Genomic DNA, 22,508 nt, shown 5'->3' on the forward strand with positions numbered 1-22,508 from the left:
ATCAAAACATGAATCTAGCTTCTGCTGAGGAACTGTGTGTCAATTCAACTATAGGCATGGGAATCACAGTCAGTCTTTTATTTTTTATACCATAACACTATGTAATTCCTGTATTTTATCAGTATAACATCAAACAAATCTGTTTTCAAAGACAATTCTTTATTCTGTGGTACCACATGACTCATTTGCTTCATGAAACAGTCATGTTCAGTTCATGAAGAGTTATACTCAGGTCTTTTCTTTCTTTTTCTTTTTTTTGGGGGGGTTGTTTGTTTTGGGGTCACACCTGGCCATGCTCAGGGGTTACTTCTGGCTCTGCACTCAGAAATCACTCCTGGCAGGCTTCGGGACCATATGGGATGCCAAGGATCAAACCTGGTTCGTCCTGGGCCAGCCACCTGCAAGGCAAATATCCTAATGCTATGTTATCATTCCGGTCCCTAGAGTATACCCAGGGCTTTTCCTGACCCATATTATGCACAATTTCTTGGGTCTTTTTATTGTGGCTTATATTTTAGAAACAATAACCAAAATGCTTCTTTTATTCTTACATTAAAAATAATCTAGGGGCCGGTGAGGTGGCACTAGAGGTAAGGTGTCTGCCTTGCAAGCGCTAGCCAAGGAAGGACGGTGGTTCGATCCCCCGGAGTCCCATATGGTCGTCCCCCCACCACCACCCCCAGCCAGGGGCAATTTCTGAGCGCTTAGCCAGGAATAATCCCTGAGCATCAAACAGGTGTGGCCCCCCAAAAAACAAAAAAAAGTAATAAAAAATATAATCTAAAAATATTGACTGTAATAAAAAAGTAACTTAGTGACCCAGTCTATATGTTTATATATATTTTATTTAAACACCTTGATTACATACATGATTATGTTTGGGTTTCAGTCATGTAAAGAACACCACCCATCACCAGTGCAACATTTCCATCACCAATGTCCCAAATCTCCCTCCTCCCCACCCAACCCCCGTCCGTACTCTAGACAGGCTTTCTATAACCCTGATATGTTCTCATTATTAGGATAGTTCAAAATTTGTTATTTCTCTAACTAAACTCATCCCTGTTTGTGGTGAGTTTCCTGAGGTAATTTCCAGCTGTAATTTCCAGCCCTTCTCTCTTTTGTGTCTGAAAATTATTATTGCAAGAATGTCTTTCATTTTTCTTAAAACCCATAGATGAGTGAGACCATTCTGTGTTTTTCTCTCTCTGACTTATTTCATTCAGCATAATAAATTCCATGTACATCCATGTATAGGAAAATTTCATGACTTCATCTCTCCTGACAGCTGCATAATATTCCATTGTGTATATGTACCACAGTTTCTTTAGCCATTAATATGTGTTAAAATTGAGCTTTGACACTTTGGGGTCCATGACAAAATCTTAAATTAATAAAAAAAAACAGCTAGGGAATTGGAGTACAGGTATTAAGGCCCTTGCCCTGCTTGTATGTGGTCAACCTGAGTTTGATTCCCAAAACTGCACATGGAACTCTGAATATCATAGAGTGATACCTGAACTCAATTCAGACAGAACATCTGAGCATGCTGGGTGTGGCCTAACTCCCTCTAATTCCCCCTAAACATAACCCCCTTCACATTTTTTAAGTTAATTTGGAAATTTTTCTGTGTACTTTCTGTGAGAAGATAGTAAATTCAGTAAAACTGGTCCATATTTTTAGATCCGAGGAGTTTCTGCTAATGTAAGTTATTAGTATCTTAGAGCATTACCTTTCATTTTGTTTGGTTCTAAACAACGATTTCCTATGCATTCAAGAAACAATAAACTTATATGTGGTTGAATTGTGCTCAATGTTACAGATACAACTTCCAAGACAAAGCCACTATCTCATTTTTAATGAGAATTGGCTCATTTCCAGCATTAAAATATTGGCCTGAAAATATTTTTCAAACTAGAAATATATGTATAATTTACATATGTTTACTGTACTCTGAGTAATTCACTAAATATGAGAATATCTATATGCCACATTAAATTATTATGGTTCAAATGAGGAAAAGATGAAATTTCTTTCCTTATCATAACTCAAAAGGATTATATGTGTGTTTCCAAAATTCCTTAAACATGAAGATTAACTATATGTTCTGAATATATTAAATATAAGGGCAAATTGAAAATATATTTATTCATTTCAGTATTAAATTATTCTAAGTGAAACATATGGTTGTAGCTCAAAAGAATAATTTATTGTTTTTCTTTGTGTGTGTGTGTGTGTGTGTGTGCATGCGTGCGTGCACACGCCCATGCTCAAGAATCATTCCTAGCTGTGTACAACTGATAATATATGGTTTCAGGGATCAAACTGGTGTTAGCTTCATACAAAATAAGCACTCTATTCATCGTACTATTTCTCCTTCCTACCTCTAATCTCTGAGAAATTTTATTATAAAATTAATAAAACTTGCTTTGGAATATATAACTGAAGGTATCTTTCACAACATTAATAGTTAGAGCATACCAATTCACAGACTGCTTTTTCCTATGGGCATTTAGGAACTAAATATCCTTTTTTATAATTATCTTTATTTAAACACCGTGATTACAAATATGATTATAGTTGTATGATTACAATCATGTAAATAACACCCCCTTCACCAGTACAACATTCCCACCACCAATTTCCCAGATCTCCCTCCTCCCCACCCCCCACACCTGTACTCTAGACAGGCTTTCTACTTCCCTCATTCATTCACATTGTTATGATAGTCATCTCTCCAACTGCACTCATCACTTTATGTGATGAGCTTCATGTCATGAGCTGCACCTACCAGCCCTCATCTCTCTTGTCTCTGAGATACTGTTAAAAATGTCTTTCATTTTTCTTAAAACACATAGATGAGTGAAACCATTCTGCGTCTTTCTCTCTCCCTCTGACTTACTTCACTCAGCATAATAGATTGCATGTACATCCATGTATAGGAAAATTTCATGACTTTATATCTCCTGACGACTGCATAGAATTCCATTGTGTATATGTACCACAGTTTCTTTAGCCACTCATCTGCTGAAGAGCATCTTGGTTGTTTCCAGAGTCTGGCTATTGTAAATAGCTCTTCAATGAATATAGGTGTAAGGAAGGGATTTTTGTATTGTATTTTTGTATTCCTCAGGTATATTCCTAGGAGTGGTATAGCTGGATCGTATGGAAGCTCAATTTCCAGTTTGTGAAGGAATCTCCATATTGCTTTCCATAAAGGTTGTACTAGACGGCATTCCCACCAGCATTGAAAAAGAGTTCCTTTCTCTCCACATCCCTGACAGCACTGCTTGTTTTCCTTTTTTGTTATGTGTGCCAATCTCAGTGGTGTGAGGTGGTATCTCATAGTAGTTTTGATTTGCATCTCCCTGATGATTAGTGATGTTGAGCATCTTTTCATGTGCCTTTTAGCCAGTTGCCTTTCTTCTTTTTCAAAGTGTCTGTTCATTTCTTCTCCCCATTTTTTGATGGGGTTAGATGTTTTTCTCTTGTATAGTTCTGTCAGTACCTTGTAAATTTTGGATATCAGTCCTTTATCTGATGAGTATTGGGTGAATAATTTCTCCCACTCAGTGGGTGGCCTTTGTATTCTGGGCACTATCTCCTCTGAGATGCAGAAGCTTCTCAGCTTAATATAGTCCCATCTGTTTATCTCTGCTTCCACTTGTTTGGAGAGTGCTGTCTCCTCCTTAAAGATGCTTTTAGTCTCAATGTCCTGGAGTGTTTCACCTACATGTTGTTCTATATACCTTATAGTTTCAGATCTGATATCAAGGTCTTTAATCCATTTGAATTTTACCTTTGTACATGGTGTTAGCTGGGGGGTCTGAGTTCGCTTTTTTGCAAGTGGCTAACCACTTGTGCCAACACTACTTGTTGAATAGGTTTTCCTTGCTCCATTTAGGATTTCTTGCTCCTTTATCCTCTTTTCAGATCTAGTATATTTTTGTTGGCTTTCAATTTGGTTGACCTATCAAGTGTTGACAAGCCTGTGTTGAGGTCTCCACAATTATTGTGTTATTATTGATATCCTTTTTCAGATTTGTCAACAATTGTATTAAATACTTTGCTGGTCCCTCATTGAGTGTGTATATGTTTAGGAGAGTGATTTCTTCCTGCTGTACATATCCCTTGATTAGACCATAATATCCATAATATCCATCTTTGTCCCTTACAACTTTTCTGAGTATAAATTTTGTGTCATCTGATATTAGTATGACCACCCCTGCTTTTTTAAGGATATTGTTTGCTTGAATGATTTTCCTCCAGCCTTTGATTTTGAGTCTATGTTTATTCTGACTATTTGGGTGTGTTTCTTGTAGGCAGTAGAAGGTTGGCTTCAGTTTTTTGATCCATTTCGCCACTCTGTGCCTCTCTAATGGGTGCATTTAGTCCATTGACATTGAGAGAAATAATTGTCATGGGATTTATTGCCATCTTTGTGTAGAAGTTTGGTGTGTTTTTTTGTTTTGTCTTGTCTTTAGAATAATCTTTCAGTTTTTCTTTTAAGGCTGGTTTTGAGTCTGTAAAGTTTTTTAGCTGTTGTTTATCTGTGAAGCCATGTATACTTCCTTCAAATCTGAAAGTGAGTTTTGCTGGGTGCAGTATTCTTGGTGAAGCATTTATTTCATTGAGTTTTATCTCTATATCCCACCACTGCCTTCTGGCCTTGAGTGACAGATCTGCTGTAAATTTCAAGGATGCTCCCTGGAATGTAATTTCTCTTTTTGATCTTGCTGCTTAGTATTCTATCTCTATCTGTGGGATTCGTCATTGTGACTAGGATGTGTCTTGGGGTGTTTTTCCTGGGGTCTTTTTTAGCTGGTACTCTTCGGGCATGCAGGATTTGGTCACATGTTTTCTTTAGCTCTGGTAGTTTCTCTGTGATGATGTTCTTGACTCTTGATTCTTCCTGAAGATTTTCTTCTTGGGTCTGGGACTCCAATGATTCTAAAGTTGTTTCTGTTGAGCTTATCAAAGACTTCTATTTTTATCTGCTCTTATTCTTTGAGTAATTTTTCCATTGTCTGATCATTTGATTTAAGGCTTTTTTCCAATCTCTTCTGCTGTGTAAAGTTGTTATGCATCACATATTCTAGTGCACTAATTCTATCCTCAGCTGCTTTTAACCTGTTGGAAAGCTCATCCATTATGTTCTTCAATTTATCTACTGAGTTTTTCAGACCTGTTATTTGACCTGATATTTCAGTTTGGAGGTTTCTCATTTATATCTTCATATTCTCTTGATTTTTATTAGTGTTCTGATCTATACTTTTTTTGAGTTCTGTGAGCATCCTCCATAGTTCTTCTCTAAACTCCATTTCTGAAAGACTGCTTAGGTGGTTGGCCATTGTTGGGTCATCAGAGTTTCCATCTTCATTCTCTATGGCTGATGTTGGTCTGCTTAGTTTCCCCATTGTCACACTTATGCTGTGAGTTTTTCTACATGTTGTGGTGGTATTCATTGGTTAGGTGGATTGCGCGTGCCAGCGCTCCTCTGCTTCGACCCCTACAGGTGGGCTTAAGGGGGGCAGCGGAGTCAGCTTTATCTGCAACTCAGGCCCAGAAAGACTCACCTCAACCAAGGCATGCCCTCAGGGAATTAATGCCGGAGAAGATCAAAGTTCCCAGGTTGAAGCAAGCTGGGGGAAGCCCCAAAATATCTGCCAAGCCTAAGGGGCCCAGCAGTCAGCTTTATCCGCAACTCCAGCCTGGAAAGACTCACCTCAGCTGAGGCAAGCCGTCAGGGGATGAATGCCAGAGAAGATCAAAGTTCCCAGATTGAAGCAAGCCGGGGGAAGCCCCAAAATGTCTGCCGAGCTTAAGGGGCCCAGCAGAGTCTGTCTTATCCACAACTCTGGCCCAGAAAGACACACCCGAAACTAAATATCTTTTTTTTTGAAACTAAATATCTTAATGTGATTCATATCATCCTTGTAGTTTGTGATTAAATTTCAACTGTGACCCTCTGTTTAACGATGAGCAACAAATTCATTCAAAAACTACTGTTTATTATGGGCAGAAGCTCTGCTAAATTTTGAAGGGATATAAAAATGAATTGTAAGGTTTTGCCTTTATGTACCATAAAACAGCTGAGGAGACATAAAATATTCATAAATCTTCATAATGCAGGACATGTGAAATAAATTCTAAGAGAATAAATGGCTCTGTATGACAATGAAAAGAATGTGCTTATCAATTTTCATTAAAATGTACAAGAAAAGCTTCATAGAGCAGATGCTTTTTGACTAGCAGGCTCTATCCCATTTTGATAAGTTATTTAAGCGCGTGAGGGTGTGGGATACTAGTTGAGGAATCAAGAAAAACTGCTTGCACAGTAGAGCAGGCCAGTCTTTGTTTTCTGCAATCTTATTGAAAAAGTTGAGTTTGTGTGTGTGCAACTGAAAATATTCATTGTTATAGACACAGAATAGTCTCATTCATCTATGGGTTTTAAGAAAAATTAAAGAAGTTTTTGCAATAATCCTCAGAGATGAAAAGAGAAGGGCTGGAAGGTCCAACTCATGACATGAAGTCCACCACAAAGAGTGATGAGTGCAGTTAGAGAAATAACTACACTGAGAACTATCATAACAATGTGAATGAATGAGGGAAGTGGAAATCCTGTCTATAGTACAGGTGGGGGTGGGGTGGGGAGAAGAAGATTTTGGATATTGGTGGTGGGAATGCTGCACTGGTGAAGGAGGAGTTCTTTAAATGACTAAAACCTAACTATAATCATATTTGTAATCAAGGTGTTTAAATAAAGATATTAAAAAAAGAGAAAATATTCATTGTTGCTTAGATTCTAAAGCCACTGATTAAACTTTATTATTCAAAATCAAGTAGCAAATATAATTCTTCAAAGATTGAGTTTTTGGGGCCGGAGAGGTAGCATGGAGGTAAGGCGTTTGCCTTTCATGCAGGAGGTCATCGGTTCGAATCCCGGCGCCCCATATGGTCCCCTGTGCCTGCCAGGAGCAATTTCTGAGCCTGGAGCCAGAAATAACCCCTGAGCACTGCTGGGTGTGACCCAAAAACCACAAAAAAAAAAAAAAAAAGATTGAGTTTTCTCTATAAATTCAATGAATCCTTACTATGACATATCTGAAGTAATATACATACATTACTCTTGTAAAAATAAATATATAGTAAATATATGCCCCCAAAACACCAATCAGTGCCAAGAGTGTATTAGGGCCATTCCAGTGATTCTCAGCCAATCCTACCAGCAGGTTCAAGGTTCATGCCACTGAGTACTCCAGTGCTCTTAGGCCCAGAGGCCTCCAGTCCTCCATGTGGTGATGCTCAGGGTGAGTACATGAAAACAAAGAGCTCTTAGGGAGATAAGTTCAGTGTCGTGTCATGAATGTCTTGGGTAGAGAACCTGGGGTATATGAAAACATGGTCCCTTCTTGATCAGAGTCCAAGAAACTAAAACAAAGGAAAGTTATTCCTTCAGAGTATTTACAAATATTCCTTTGGAAATTGCTAGCAGTAAACTTCTTAGCAGTGATAAAAGCTTTTACAGCTACTTAAATTGTTGTGCTCCAGATACACTGAGAGAATATGTCAAAAAGCATTTCATATCAATCCTTACAGTTTCCTGCTTGAACTAAGACTGAGAATTATCTTGGAAGAATTAGGGTTAACCAAGTGAACAATTTGATTAGAAAAAAGGCCAGGGAAAGAAAGCAAGAGAAAGAAGACTTACCCTAGCAGGTAAGCCTGGGGTCCAAGGGCTGGGAAAGATACAAAGCTGGGAAACACCATGGGATAAGGAATTTCAAAGAGCCAGGGAGAGGCTTAAAGTCCCAGGGCCTGTTTTGGCTCTAGAGTTTCTGGGTTTATCCCAGCAACATCTAGTGCTTCAGCATGACCCACTATGGCTTCTGCCCTCTGCACACTGTCTGCAGTGATCTGGAATGCTTAGCAACACAGGCTGGAGGCTGGCTCCCTTATAATGACAACAATTTTAAGTAAGTAAGAAAGGGACTAGATGTGATCAAAATTAAAATAAGGTTGCCAGAAAATGTTTACCTATTTTGTATATAGCACAAAATACACATAATGTCATCAAGTACACTATAATAATTAGTGTTGACTAGGATTATGGTCTATCAGTAGAAAATGCATTATGTAGAAAGTATGAAAATGCAGGACTAGAGATCAGACTAGTGATTAGCTCCAGGGAGATGTTCAAACACCCCTTGGTCCCAGAGCATCTCCTTGAGTGGTCCTAGGGATCCCCAGCATCCAACATCTCCACCTGGCCTGAGGAGCACATTTTCCTGGGGTCCTTTCATTAAACCACAGATGTATAATCCCAGCCCTCCTAAACATGGCTTAGTGGGCCAAAAACATTCAAAAGGGGTAATAAAAATATATTATAGTGGGTAAGGTGCTTATTTTGCACAAAGTTGACCTCAGTTTGATTACCAGCACTGTGTAATATCCTCTTAAAAATCCCTGGACATAGACCCAGGAGTTGCCCCCTGAGCACCACTGTGTGTGATCCAACATTTTCCCCAAATAAATAATAAAATACAAATAAATTAAGTATCTAGATGAAGCTAAGTTTATAAAGAAGTAGTTAATATCCAAATGTGTCTAAATATTAATATTTGACAATATCTACACACAAATATCAAACTTAATAATTTTTCTAAAATATTTTATACTCGGCTTCCTGATTTCCTGTGTGAGGCTGATGATTTAGACCCCAGTGAACTTAATCTTATCAAGCTCACCAGCAAGGTAGACTGTCTCCATCCACAAGGGTGATGCCAGACTCCTGTTGTAGGCTTATAAAGGGCCTCTGCATTCCTCCATACTTGATTTCCTGATATCCTGCATGAGGCTTCTGAGGAAGACCCCAGCAAATTTAATTTCATCATGGCTCACCAGGAAGGTAGGCTGTCTCTGCCTACAAGGGTGGTGACAAACTTCTGCTGTAAGCTTATAAAGGGCCTCTGCATTCCTCCATACTTGGCTTCCTGGTTTCCTGCATGAGAATGCTGAAGAAGACCCCAGCGAACTTAATCTCATCAAGACTCACCAAGGTGGGCTGTCTTTGCCCACAAAGGGTGATACCAAAGGAGCATGGCCGCAAAGTGGAGTGATCACATGCATCTTCAAACCAATAAACTCCACCATTGAGCATACAAAAAACAACACTACAAGAGAGACAATAGGTAAACCACACTGACCAACTCCATACATAAAGAATGAAGATAGCTGCTCTGATGACATGAGAAGAGCCAACCAACAAGTTAAGCCTCTCAGATAAGGAATTTACAGAAGAAATATGAAGGATGTTCATAGAACTCAAAGAAAGCATAGCTCCAGTTGAACAGACCACAAAGATAGAAATCAGAAAAATCCAAACTGAAATAACAGGACTGAAAAATTCAGTAGATGAAATGAAAACCTCAATGGAAAGCCTCTCCAAGAGAGTAATAGCAGCTGAGGACAGAATCAATGAGCTAGAAGATGAGATGCATAATAACTCCATACAACAGAAGAGATTGGAAAAGAGCCTTAAAGTAAATTATCAGACGATGGAAAAAAATACTCAAAGAATGTAAACAGATGAAAATAGAAGTCTTTGATAAACTCAAAAGAAACAACATAAGAATCATTTGAGCCCGAGACCCAGAAAGAAAATCCTCAGTAAGAGTCAACAGTCAAGAACATCAATACAGAGAAACTCTCAGAGCTAAATACTGCATGCAACCAAATTCTGCATGCCCAAAGAGAACCATCTACAAGAGACCCAAAGAAAAGCACCCCAACACACATCCTAGTCACAATGATTAATCCAACAGATAGGGATAGAATATTGAAAGCAGCAAGATCAAAAAGGGAAATTATATTCAAAGGAGCATCCTTAAGATTTGCAGCAGACCTGTCACAAGAAACCCTCAAGGCCAGAAGGTGGGGTATAATGACAAAACTCAATGAAAAGAATGCTTCACCTAGAAAACTGTATCCAGCCAGACTCACTTTCAGGTTTGAAGGAAGTATACATAGCTGCTATGTATGTACATATGCTATGTATGTACATAGTATACATCCCCTGTGTTAACAAATCCTGTGGCCTAGGAAGGCACCAAGTTTATAAAAGCCCTAATTGCCAAATGAAGGGTTTCTTAAAAGTTGTATGCAATTACAGGAACTTTTTTAAAGTAGTCTGCACTCACAAAGAAGATGCTTGAAAAAAGTAGGACCTGTAAGAAAAGATGCTTAAAAATAGCCTGTACTCACAGGCATTAGGGCCCTGAAAAAAAATCTTGGTTGCATGTCCAGGAGGCATTCACAAAATAAAGGAATGTAGCATAAATATTATTTGAGGCATTATATAGACATATATATTATGACATATTTATATTATATGTCATTATATGTCATAAAAATTACTTAGACATATAAACACACCCTATGAGGAACATTTGTTTAGACATAAGTATATTGATTTAGTCTAACATAATAAATAGTCACACTCAAATCTAGCTTTGTTTTTAGCCTACAATATAGCCATAGTAAGAGTTAACTTTTCAGGCCCCAGTTCAGTAAGCATAAAACTAAAACAATTCTAAACTGTCCTTGCTAATTAGAATCTACTGATAGCAAGAACCAGCCTCAAAAGTGAAACTATACTGTGTAAGAAATATGCTATGAACAATTTGCCCTTATGCCTTTTTGGCTAAATTGGTCTTATGATCTGCCAAGAAATTGACTCCTTGGCCCTTTGTTACCCATCAGCTGACCCAGGTACACACCTTTCAAGATGAATTGGTCTGTGAAACATAGCTTCACAGATAAACAACAGCTCAGAAACTTTACAGACTCAAAACCTGCCTTTAAAGAAAATTGAATAGGTGTATTTAAGATAAGAAAGACCAACAGACACACAAACCGCCTATATATAGATAATACTAAATTCCATGACAATTATCTCTCTCAACATCAATGAATTAAATGCATGAGATCAGAGACAAAGAGTAGCAAAATGAATCAAAAAGCCAAATCCAAGATTCTGCTGACTGCAAGAAACACATCTGACTAGTCAGAACAAACATACATAGACTCAAAATAAAATTTGGGGGGAAATCATCGAAATAATACACTCGATTAAAAAAGCAGGGGTGACGAGGACACAAGAGAGAACAAAAGTGAGGCAGAGGCAGAGACAGAGCCAGCCAGGCAGAAAGCAAGCAAAAGGCTAGTAACACTAAATGAAAAAAAGTATTTACTAAGAGTTCTATTTCTCTAAAGATCAAAAAAGTTTACTTCAACTCTGCCAGCACACGCATGTGCACACACATAAATCCTTTTTGGTTGGAGCGGGCATGAAACCAGAGCCAATAGAAAAGATTTAACCTGAAAGCGACATGATGTTTCTCGAGACCAATAATACTTTTGCAAAAAAATAAAAATAGAAAACTTTGAAAGCAAAGAGTTTAGTCTCAGCAGCCCTGCCTGGAGGAAAGGCGCTCAGAAAGCAGTTGCAAATACAGATGTGTGAGGTGCTTTCAGTGGAGTAAAAGCCCAAAGTTGCCCTTTGTAAATGCAGATGGGGGGTGGGGCATGGTGAGTAGGGTTTCTCCCTGAAGAAGGGGTTAGCACAAACTGGCTGAAGGAAGAAAAGGCTCCCACATTGGCTCAGCAATTCCCCAGGCCTGTGAACACAAGGGTGGTGCAACAGGCAGGAAAGCTAAAAGCCCAGCAAATGATTTGAAAACAGCTTCTATACCCAAAAGCCATTGAAAAAGTTTCTATTCAGCCAGGCTTCTTCCACCTCATGCTGGGAAGGACAGAGAGGGCTGAAGATGAGTGTCAAAGACACATAGCACCCTCGACACTGCCCCCCCTTCCTTACCTCTCACTTCTCACACACTTCCTGGTTCCCCAAACAAAACCTTTGGTGTGATCCCTATTTTCTCCTTTTGTTGTGAATCTCACAAAGAATATTGTAGGGGTCCCCCTAATTTGGGGTTGACACTGTCTCTTCTGCACACTCTGTGCTTGCTCCCATCCTCATGCCCCCAAAGCATTGTCGGTGTGTTTAAAGTGCTCTCTGCTGTTCAAGTGGAGATAATTCTACAAACACACTTCATGGTAAGATGGGTTGGAACAATTAGTTGACAACCAAGGGCGCCTTCTAGATTTATCCTAAAAATTTTTAAATCATACAAAAAAAAAAAAAAAAAAAAAAAAAAACCATTTTTTTTCCTTTTTTTTTTTTTTTGGCCAAATCATAAGACATCTTATTTGCTTCAAAAGGGATTTTCTTTTTTGCACACTAGAACTGAGGAAAAAAATTGATTTATTAAGAGCTTTATTCTTTAAGGAGAGAAGAAAAATCTAAATATTATTGATGTGATATTTCAATATTTCAATCCTTTCCAAGCCAAATGTGTATATATTCCTAGTATTTCAAAAAAAAAAAAAAAAAAAAAAAAAAGGTAATGACATCAAGTTGTTCAATGTGATATAATAATAGTATTTTAATTGGTTAAATAGCTTATTGATTAGACTAACTAGGTGAAATATTTTAGGAACTACATGATCATAATGAAAGAAGTGAAAAACATACTTTTAATGAAAGCTTTAAAATATGATATGAATTTATTAAACTCCAGCCATAAGTTGCTTTTCAGAACCTGCCTGCCGGCCTCCCTGCTTCCCGCAGCTTTACGAGCTCCTGTGTGACCCACCCGCCCTTGAGATTTGAAAATGATGCCACCCTGCCCCCCGGCCTCCCTGCTTCTCACTCCTGTGTGGCCCACCCGCCCTAAAATCTTGAAATTTGAAATCACCTTTATCTCACAACCCCGGGCGCAGCTCTCCTACGTCAGTGCTCATTCCTGTTTCTTTTAAGATTGTGCTTTGATGATAAGAATGAATCAACCTGTCTAAATTCTGTATAAAAAGAGACTGGCTTAAGGTTTCAGGATCCGTAAACCTCTACTCTGCCACGGGTACGTTTCGAACCTCTGACGGGTCAGATAATATACGGAACTTGCTTGCATTATTGCTGGGCTTGAGTCTTTTTCATTACTCTGTGCCGGGCAGCTGGAAATCGGGTTGTCTGGACCCTGCAATACCACCTAGGTTATCTATGCATTTTAACCATGTAACACACATGGAAGGGGGTTGCCCTGATTTCAAAGCCCAAACAAATAGAAAAACCTATTTTCTGATTAGCAGAAATAAGATACTGTGTTCAAAAAAAATAAATAAATAAAACACAAAAAGATTTAAAAAAATAGTATTTGATTTATTTGAAAGTGTACAGAAAAGGATTTTTCAAATTATTTTTATATTATTTTAGCTTCATTCATGAAACAGAGTTTCTCTGCTGGAAGTCTCCCACTATTATTGTGTTGCTATTGTGATGTCTTCTTTCAGATTGTGGACAATGGTATTAAATATGTTGCAGGTCCCTCATTGGGTGCATATATGTTTAGAAGTGTGATTTCTTCCTATTTTAAATATCTCTTGGTTAGTATGAATTGTCCATCTTTGTCCCTTATAGCTTTTCTGAGTCTAATATTTATGTTATCAGATATCAATATGGCCACCCCTGCTTTATTTTTTCAGCATGGAATACAGATTTTATTCATCCAGGTTTTTACACATATAATGAGATGCAGAGAAAGCCTGTGTCATCTCCGGATGACACTCTCTGTTTCATGAAAGACAAGATCAATCCTTTTCAAACTCTTTCATGAAATTGAAAAAACAAGAACATTCCCAAGTAGTTTTTATAAAGGTAAAACCACCTTGATACCACAACCAGATAGTGATGCTGCCAAAAAATAAAACTAAACACCAATATCCTTGATGAATACAGATGCAAAGATTATCAATAAAATTCTGGTAAATAGGATCCAATGCCTCATCAAGAAGGTCATACACCATGACCAAGCAGGTTTCATTCCAGAAATGCAAGGATGGCTTAACATACATAAATCAATCAACATAATACACCATATCAACAAAAAGAAAAATAAAAACATATGATAATATCGATACATGCATCAATTTGATAAGGTCCAACACCCATTCTTGATAAAAAAAAAAAACTCTCATCAAAATGAGAATGGAAGGAACTTTTCTCAATATTGTCAAGGCCATCTACCACAAGTCAATGGCAAATAATATTCCCAATGGAGAAAAACTAAAAGCCTTTGCTCTAAAATCTAGTACAAGACAAGGCTGCCCCCTCTCTCAACACTCCTATTCAAATAGTGCTGGAATGTCTTGTCATAGTGATTAGGCAAGAAAAAGATAACAAGGACATCCAGATAGAGATGGAAGAAGTGAAGCTCTCACTGTTTGCAGAAGACATGATACTATATATAGAAAACCCTAAAGATGCAATCAAAAAGCTCCTAGAAACAATGCATTTCTATAGCAATGTAGCAGGCTACAAAATTAATATGCAAAAATGAATGGCCTTCTTATATACCAATAATGATAGAGAATAAATGGACATTAAAAATAATCCCATTCATACTAGTGTCACACAAACTCAAATATCTTGGAGTCAATTTAATTAAAGAGGTGAAAGACCTATACGAAGAAAACTAAAAAAAAAAAAATTGCTTCAAGAAATAAAAAAGGATGCATGAAAATGGAGATATATATCCTGTTCATGGAATGGGAAAATTAACATAATTAATATTGCAATATTCCCTAAAGCACTGTAGAGATTTAATGCAATTACTCTAAGAATACCCATGGCATTCTTCAATAAATTATTCTTCAATAATTTCAAGCACTCCTGAAATTTATTTGGAACAATAAACACCCACAAATAGCTAGAGTAACCCTTGGGCAAAGGAATATGGGAAGCATCACTTTTCCCAAGTTTAAATTTTATTACAAAGCAATAATCATTAAAAAAGCATGGTACTAGAATAAGGACTGACCCTCAGATCAATGGAATAAACTTAAGTATTCAGAGAAGGTTCCCCATACATATAATCAACTAATCTTTGATAGAGGGTCAAGAAATGCATAATGGAGCAAGGAAAGCCTCTTCAACAAGTGTTGTTGGCACAGCTGGTCAGCCACTTGCAAAAAAGTGAATTCAAACCTCCATTTAACACACCATGCACAAAGGTCAAATCCAAAAGTATTAAAGACCTTGATATCAGACTTGAAACTATAAGGTATATAGAACAACAGGTAGTTAAAACACTCCATGACATTGAGACCAAAGGCATCTTCAAGGGGGAAACAGCACTCTCCAAACAAGTGGAAGCAAAGATAAGCAAATGGGACTATATTAAGTTGAAAAGCTTTTGCACCTTAAAGAAAATAGTGCTTGGGATACAAAAGCCTCCCACAGAATGGGAGAAACTATTCACCCAATATGCTTCAGATAAGGGGCTAATATCAAAGATATACAAGGTACTGACTTAACAAGAAAAAATATCAAAACACATCAAAAATGGAGAGAACAAATGAACAGGCACTTCCTCAAAGAAGAAATACAAATAGCCAAAGGGCACATAAAAATGCTCTACATCACTAATCATCAGGGAGATGCAAATGAAAAGAACAATGACGTGCCACCTCACCTCTGTGCCACAGAGACTAGCACACATCACAAAGAACAAGAACAATAAGTGCTGTGGAGATGTGGAGAGAAAGGAACTCTCATTCACTGCTGGCAGGTTGTCATCTGGTTCAGCCTTTATGAAAAACAATATGGAGATTCTTCAAAAAGCACTGGATGTTGAGCTCCCATATGGTCAGCTATACCACTCCTAGGGATATACCCTAAGAACACAAAAATACAATTCAAAAATTCCTTCCTCACACCTATCTTGATTGCTGTGCTATTTACAATAGCTAGACTCTGGAAACAAGAAAGATGCCCTTCATCAGATGAATGGCTAAATAAACTATGGAATGAAGCCTGTGCGATAGTGCAGAGGTAGGGCATTTGCCTTGCACACAGCTGACCCTGGACAAACCTGGGTTCTATCCCTGGCATCCCCTATAGTCCCCCAAACCAGGAGTGATTTCTGAGCGCATAGCCAGGAGTAACCCCCTGAGCATCACCAGGTATGACAAGAAAGAAAGAAAGAAAGAAAGAAAGAAAGAAAGAAAGAAAGAAAGAAGGAAGGAAGGAAGGAAGGAAGGAAGGAAGGAAGGAAGGAAGGAAGGAAGGAAGGAAGGAAGGAAGGAAGGAAGGAAGGAAGGAAGGAAGGAAGGAAGGAAGGAAGGAAAGAAAGAAAGAAAGAAAGAAAGAAAGAAAGAAAGAAAGAAAGAAAGAAAGAAAGAAAGAAAGAAAGAAAGAAAGAAAGAAAGAAAGAAAGAAAGAAAGAAAGAAAGAAAGAAAGAAAGAAAGAAAGAAAGACAGAAAGAAAGAGTGGTACATATACACAATAGAATATTATGTAGTCATCAGATGAGATGAAGTCATGAAATTTTCCTACTCATGGATGTACATAGCATATATTATGCTGAGCGAAATAAGTCAGAGAAAGAGAGATACACAGAATAGTGTCACTCAACTATGGGTTTAAGAAAACAAAACCTGTAACTCAATCCAAAACTAATTATTTCTTCTTGTCTTATTAGTGGCATGAATCAATTTTGGCATTAGTACTAATAAGACAATTTAAACTCTTTGATAATGTAAGTTAAGTGTTAAAAGTGTTCTTTCAATGATCATTTAATTTCTGAATAGTATATCAGTTAACTCCTACAAAAATGCAATTTCTACATTTCTTCTGTTTCTTTTAAAATTAATATGTATTTTACAAAATATGTTTCTTACCATCTATGAATGCCATTTCAGAAAGAAAATATGATGAATAAACTATGTAGATCTCTAAAATAAAAATACTGAACAGAAATCATTTTTGTCACATTAATCCAGCAAGTTCATGTTACAACTGGCATTTCCCCCCATGGGAAGAGCACACACTCAGTTCCCCAGTACTATAAATTAGGCAGTCAAGTATTCCACATTTGAGGGAATCGGTAGGTGTCAGCATATCTGGAAAGCAATGAATCAGCCTCCTTTGGGCAATGACCTTTATGATCATGATCATAATTTCTCCCTGCCAGGATAGTACATAATTGACATTTGAGAATTTATGATTCATATTGAGATATCAAATTTTACAGTACTACTGTGGTTGTTTACATTAACATTAAACTCTTGAGTTTATCAATCTATTCCCTTACTACGAGAATAAACAGAGCTCTAAGTGTTTACTGGGTTCTTTATACTGGGTCACATTTGGAATTAGAATTCTGTTTCCTCTGTCATTGCCACATGAGATGCTTTCTTTGTTTGCTCTGAACATGTTATTTTAATTATTTCATTTGACCTCAAATCATTAGTATATATAGAAAATATAAAATTTAAATTCAAATTTTTTAAATTTTCAGCATAGTATTGGAATAGTTGAAATACAAATTTTCTCCAATAAGTAACAGATTCTTAATTTTCCATATTTTGGACCTACATCAAAATAAAATCACACAAGAAACCACAAAAGGAAGAGGCATCCATAAAATTTCACTAGAGATTTAGCTATAGTCATTGGGAAACATTTATATCTTTGAACTTATTTTATTCTCCATTCCAGAAGATGAACAGTTTCAAATATGCCAAGAAGTCATGAGTGGACTAACTGAGCAATATTACATTCCTCTGAGTCATAGTGTTAGAATCCTGCAGGGTGCCATTTATAAGATTTTCTTAAACCTTTAAGAGCATTCCAGCATTTTATCTCTTCCCAATTTGGTTTGGTTAGGAACCTTATTTCTTGTTTCACCTAAATATATAATTAAGAATGGCAATTAGAAATGGTGAGAGAGAAAAAAATGGAAAAGCATAAATGAGAGAATGCTGATAAAAAGCACAGGATATTTTTACTATTGAGATACTTTCAGTGTCCAAAAACAGAAATGGAATAAGAAGCCTATGAAAACCAAGAGTCAAGAGAGTGATTTTTCTCTGTCTTAGAAGCAGAGAACTAAGAGAGAAATTTGAGTTTCCATCTTTTGTGAATAAAAATAGGTAAGACACACTCTAATTATCTTCCTATTTGCAAATTTTAATAATATGATTTAATAATAAGTAAGGTTGAGGATGTTGGTAAAAAAGAAACCAACAGGGTTTCATTTTTATTTTTTTTTATTTTGAGCAACACTCAGGGCCTACTCCTGACTCTTTGCTCAGGGAGGACTGGGAGGACCCTATGTAGTTAGTTGGCTAAACTACATAAACTACATAACTACATAAAGTACATAACATAAACTCTGATCCTGGAAAAGCAACTGAATTTATAAGGAGAGGCCAAGAGAACAAGAAGCAAAGAAAGGTCAAATTGTTTGTAATATTCTCAGCCAGGTAGATTTGAATTCTTCATTTGCAACTACTTTATAAAATCAAACTTCCTAGTCTCAGTAGGCCATTGTGAAGATCCTAGAATATAGTAGTCTATTTTCAAATAAAGAAAAGCCGGTTTTCAAATCAACTCTTCCCTTACTATCTTACATTTCTGTCTGAAGAGCTTTGCATTTGTGCCTCTACATTTCAAATAAATGTTAAGCATTTCTGTTCAGCTATATTTAATCAGATGAGCATTCTGGAAGTTCTTGATATTTATAGTTTACTAATTTATCTCTTCCCTCATGTAATTTCACCAAAGTTGTGGCATGCAGCATATATTCTGAATCCTGATGCCACCCATCTTAAAATTATTCAACAGGTGTCATCCATATTAGTAACTTTATCTCTTGGTTGGGTTATATATAGTGCAGAATGAGCTCTGATTAAGTGGAAAGTTAAGATTTGCTTTTCAGAATGGTCTCAGTTTCAAACTTATTTTCAAACACAAAATGACTTTGAAAATGAGAATAGACAGGGATAAAAATATCTGAAGAATTATGCTAACATTAACAAAAAGATAAGTTCATGTTTCTCTTAAATATATATATGCTCTTTGGCCCATGTTGCCAGAAAAGATGATTATTGGTTTTCTTTATTCATTTTAAAGTAACAGAACTGTTATTTTCTTTCGAATATAACAGAAAAGCATGTGAAAAAGAAAATTTAAGTATTTCTAATATTCTGAAGTTGTTTCTTTTCTTTAGTTTCTACATAACACAGTGTAAAATACCTACATCTCCACACAGTCATAATTCAATATGAAAGGACACAAGGGAAATATATCTGCACCATTTTCCAGCATTAAAACATCTACATAGACTTCAAGTTTCCTCCTCTACCAAATCCTCTGAAGCTTTGCATTATCTCTTCTTTCCTGTTTCTCAGATCTTCCTCTCTCCCTATTGCTTCCATTTTCAGCCAACATCTCCCCCATACACAGAGAAACTCTCCTTATATTCAATTCCTATCTATCTCTACACTTTCTTCCTATCAAACTATGTCCTTACACTTACTATCAAACATTAGCTTTCTATCAAACTATTTCTTTATACTAGCTTCCTATAAAACACTAGCTTCCTATTAAACTCTGTATATATATGTACATATACATATAACTGGACCTCAAGACCTCCTGTTACTAGTTAACACAAGATCATTTTACAGAGGGTGTTAACATACTGGTCACCAATGCCTAATGACCAGAACTAACTTCCTCCTGCCAAATCACCCAACAGTTAGTTACAGAGCTAAAAACAGAGGCTGGCACACTGTGCCCATCTTACTGCCCTATGTCACAGAATTAACCCCAGTAGCTGAGTTTCCATAGCTCCCAAAGGATAATAATAGAGCCTTATTGATCCAGTCATTTAATAATGAGTTTGCTCTCACTATTCTCCTCTGTAAATTCAACACCTCTGTGTATCATTTGTTGATCATTTCTAGTGGGACAACTTCAGCCTTCCATCATGACTTGATACCGACTTCCTAAGGATTTCAGCCTTGCCCATGATTTTATCTATTACTGATAAACTAAAATTATTCTACCTGTAACTTAATTTTTGAGCTTCAGAAACATGTGCTGATTATCTAAAATCAAACTTTACTCAATACTCCAATGGATTTATCAAACTCAACTTAGCAAACATAAATTTGTTTTTTTTTCTGTTTTCCATCTTTTTGTCTGTTCTCTTTCTATATAACAATGATTTTTTTAGTTATTACTCCTGAATTCCAGTCTAAACATAGGTGTCACTTTATATCTTTTTCATCTTTCATCCTAAATGTTGACCATAACTTTATATAATCTATACTTCCCAGAAAGAATCTAAGTTACTCTTATAAAGTAAAACAAAATGTTCATCTTTTAAACTTGAAAAATCTTTCCAAGACTGTTTAATACATTTAGAGTAACAGAAATATTTTTTAACTTTTTCCTGGGGGTCAAAATTGGGTCCTCAGACATGCGAGATAATTATCCAACTAAATTAATTCATTATTGAACATACAAACTTGTTAAATTTGGCCTACAGGGTTAGTCTCTCATATCTCTTTCAAAGGCTCTCATGACCATCTGACTGTATGAAAACCACAGTACTCTTCTAGCAATTTCTGAAATATACTAAGTTCATTCTCTCTAAATCCATTTCTTCTTGCCTATGAATAGTTTCTTTTATTCAAATATTAGCCCTTCAGATCCGGTACATTGAACTCAGTTAACACAATACTTAAAAAATGCTAATTATGAACTACCTGCCCATTATGAGGATCCATCATTATATGGAAGGTTCATCATTGACTAAACAGAAAAATTTTTATTATTTTTAGGGGAATGGAGGCACACCAGGTAGTACTTAAAGCTTACTAATACCTCTTGAGCACAGAGTAACGCACCTAGAGTTGCTTGGAGTAACATGTTGAATACGGGGGAATCAAACAGAGATCAGTACTATATTTCTGGCACCAGAACTCCTCTCTTAAAATATTTAAAATATGCCAATAGGGACAGAGAGATAGTACAGTGGGTAAAATGCAGTTGACCTGGATTCAATCTCTATACATATCCCTTAGAGTACACCGAGAGCTAGTGTGGATGATTCCTGGAATCAGGGCCAAGAGAAATCCATGATTACTACTGGGTGTGTACAAATACTTAATTAAATAAAATGTTTAAATAAAATTTATGGAGTTTCAAATACTAATAAGGACATGTGGTGGCTAGATATCTTTATAGACCCAGATTTACATTACTTTTGTTATTAACCAGAAGCAACAACAACGTGCCAAACAAGATCAAACATACCAACTATGCAGTTGTATGACTAAGGCTAGCAACCTCTATTATTAATCCAGGACTTCTTGATTACTATGTGATAAAAAAAAATGCAACATACTGTTTGAAATAGATAAATGAAATTCATAAGCTCCGTTATGCTACCATAATTATCCTTCCTCTACTTTTTTCTTTAGTTAAAATACAGGTTTTTCGTTCATTAATAGCAAAGTGTTAATCCAATATTTAAAACCAGGGGCAAGAAGAATCTGACTAAAATATGACATTTATCTCTTACCAACATATTGAGTGTATAGCAATATCAGATTCAAAATTCCACCACATCAAAAAAAATTAGGATCCAAGTAATTGTAACCCAAAATTCAATGTGATCTTGGCCTTTTCTAAGTGTAAAAACTACTTTTCTTTTATAAATTTTGTGCTTGTTAGGCTTTGACATTTCTGTTTTTTATCTGAAACAAAAAGGTTACAAATCATGCATATTAAAAGTTACATGGCATTTAAGGGAAAATAAGCAATAGAAATAAAACAAAACAGTCTGATTCTATTGAGTATATATATGTATATATATAAATGAACAGATTTGTAGAATATTTGCTAGAAAATTTTTAGAATAGTATATAAGAACTATATTATTTATATATATTTCAGTGATTTGGAGATTGTTTTTCCCTATGAAGTCATAAGTTAGCTACTTTATCAGGACTCTTTGTAATAAAATTAAACTGCAATGACAGCCAATAAGGTTAAGAGTATCCAACAATTCTTTATATTAATATAATAGTTAAAAAAACCAATAGTTATATGTAAAATAACATAAAAATAACATTAAGTTAAGAACTATTAAATATAAAATCCTAAAAATTCTCTAGCAAGTGCAGTTAATGAATTTGTAGTAATAATACTATGCCTTTTCTTATCACTTAAGGTATTTGTAAAATACATACAATAGTTTGTCATCCCCATAATCTAGTTAATTCATTTTATAAATGAAAATATGTAGACACAGATAACATGTAACTTTCCTAATAGTTCACAGCTATTATTGTAATATGGTCCTGAAGATCTTGGTATTATAATGGCTGTCAATAAAACTTCAGAAAACAATTACAAATAATGGCCATTAATCATATGTTCCAGAGTAATTATGACATAAGTTTCCTCAAAACTAAACCATTTAACAGGGACTTTTTATTTTCAGTGATTATTTTTCACATTAGTCAAAAGATCTCATGTCATTGCAATAAGTCCTTAAGAGTGTATGTTAAAGCACACACATACCAGACA

At 36.1% G+C, this 22,508-nt stretch overlaps 1 protein-coding gene across 1 annotated transcript in view; it reads right to left on the bottom strand.

Moving 5' to 3' along the window:
* The window catches only part of NAV3 (neuron navigator 3), a 531,493-nt gene that overhangs the window by 210,615 nt on the left and 298,370 nt on the right, over positions 1 to 22,508 (bottom strand). The gene's annotated exons all lie outside the window — the stretch shown is intronic.

This window comes from Suncus etruscus, chromosome 11 (genome assembly GCF_024139225.1).
Source record: "Suncus etruscus isolate mSunEtr1 chromosome 11, mSunEtr1.pri.cur, whole genome shotgun sequence".
In the NCBI taxonomy this organism is placed as follows: Eukaryota; Metazoa; Chordata; class Mammalia; order Eulipotyphla; family Soricidae; genus Suncus; species Suncus etruscus.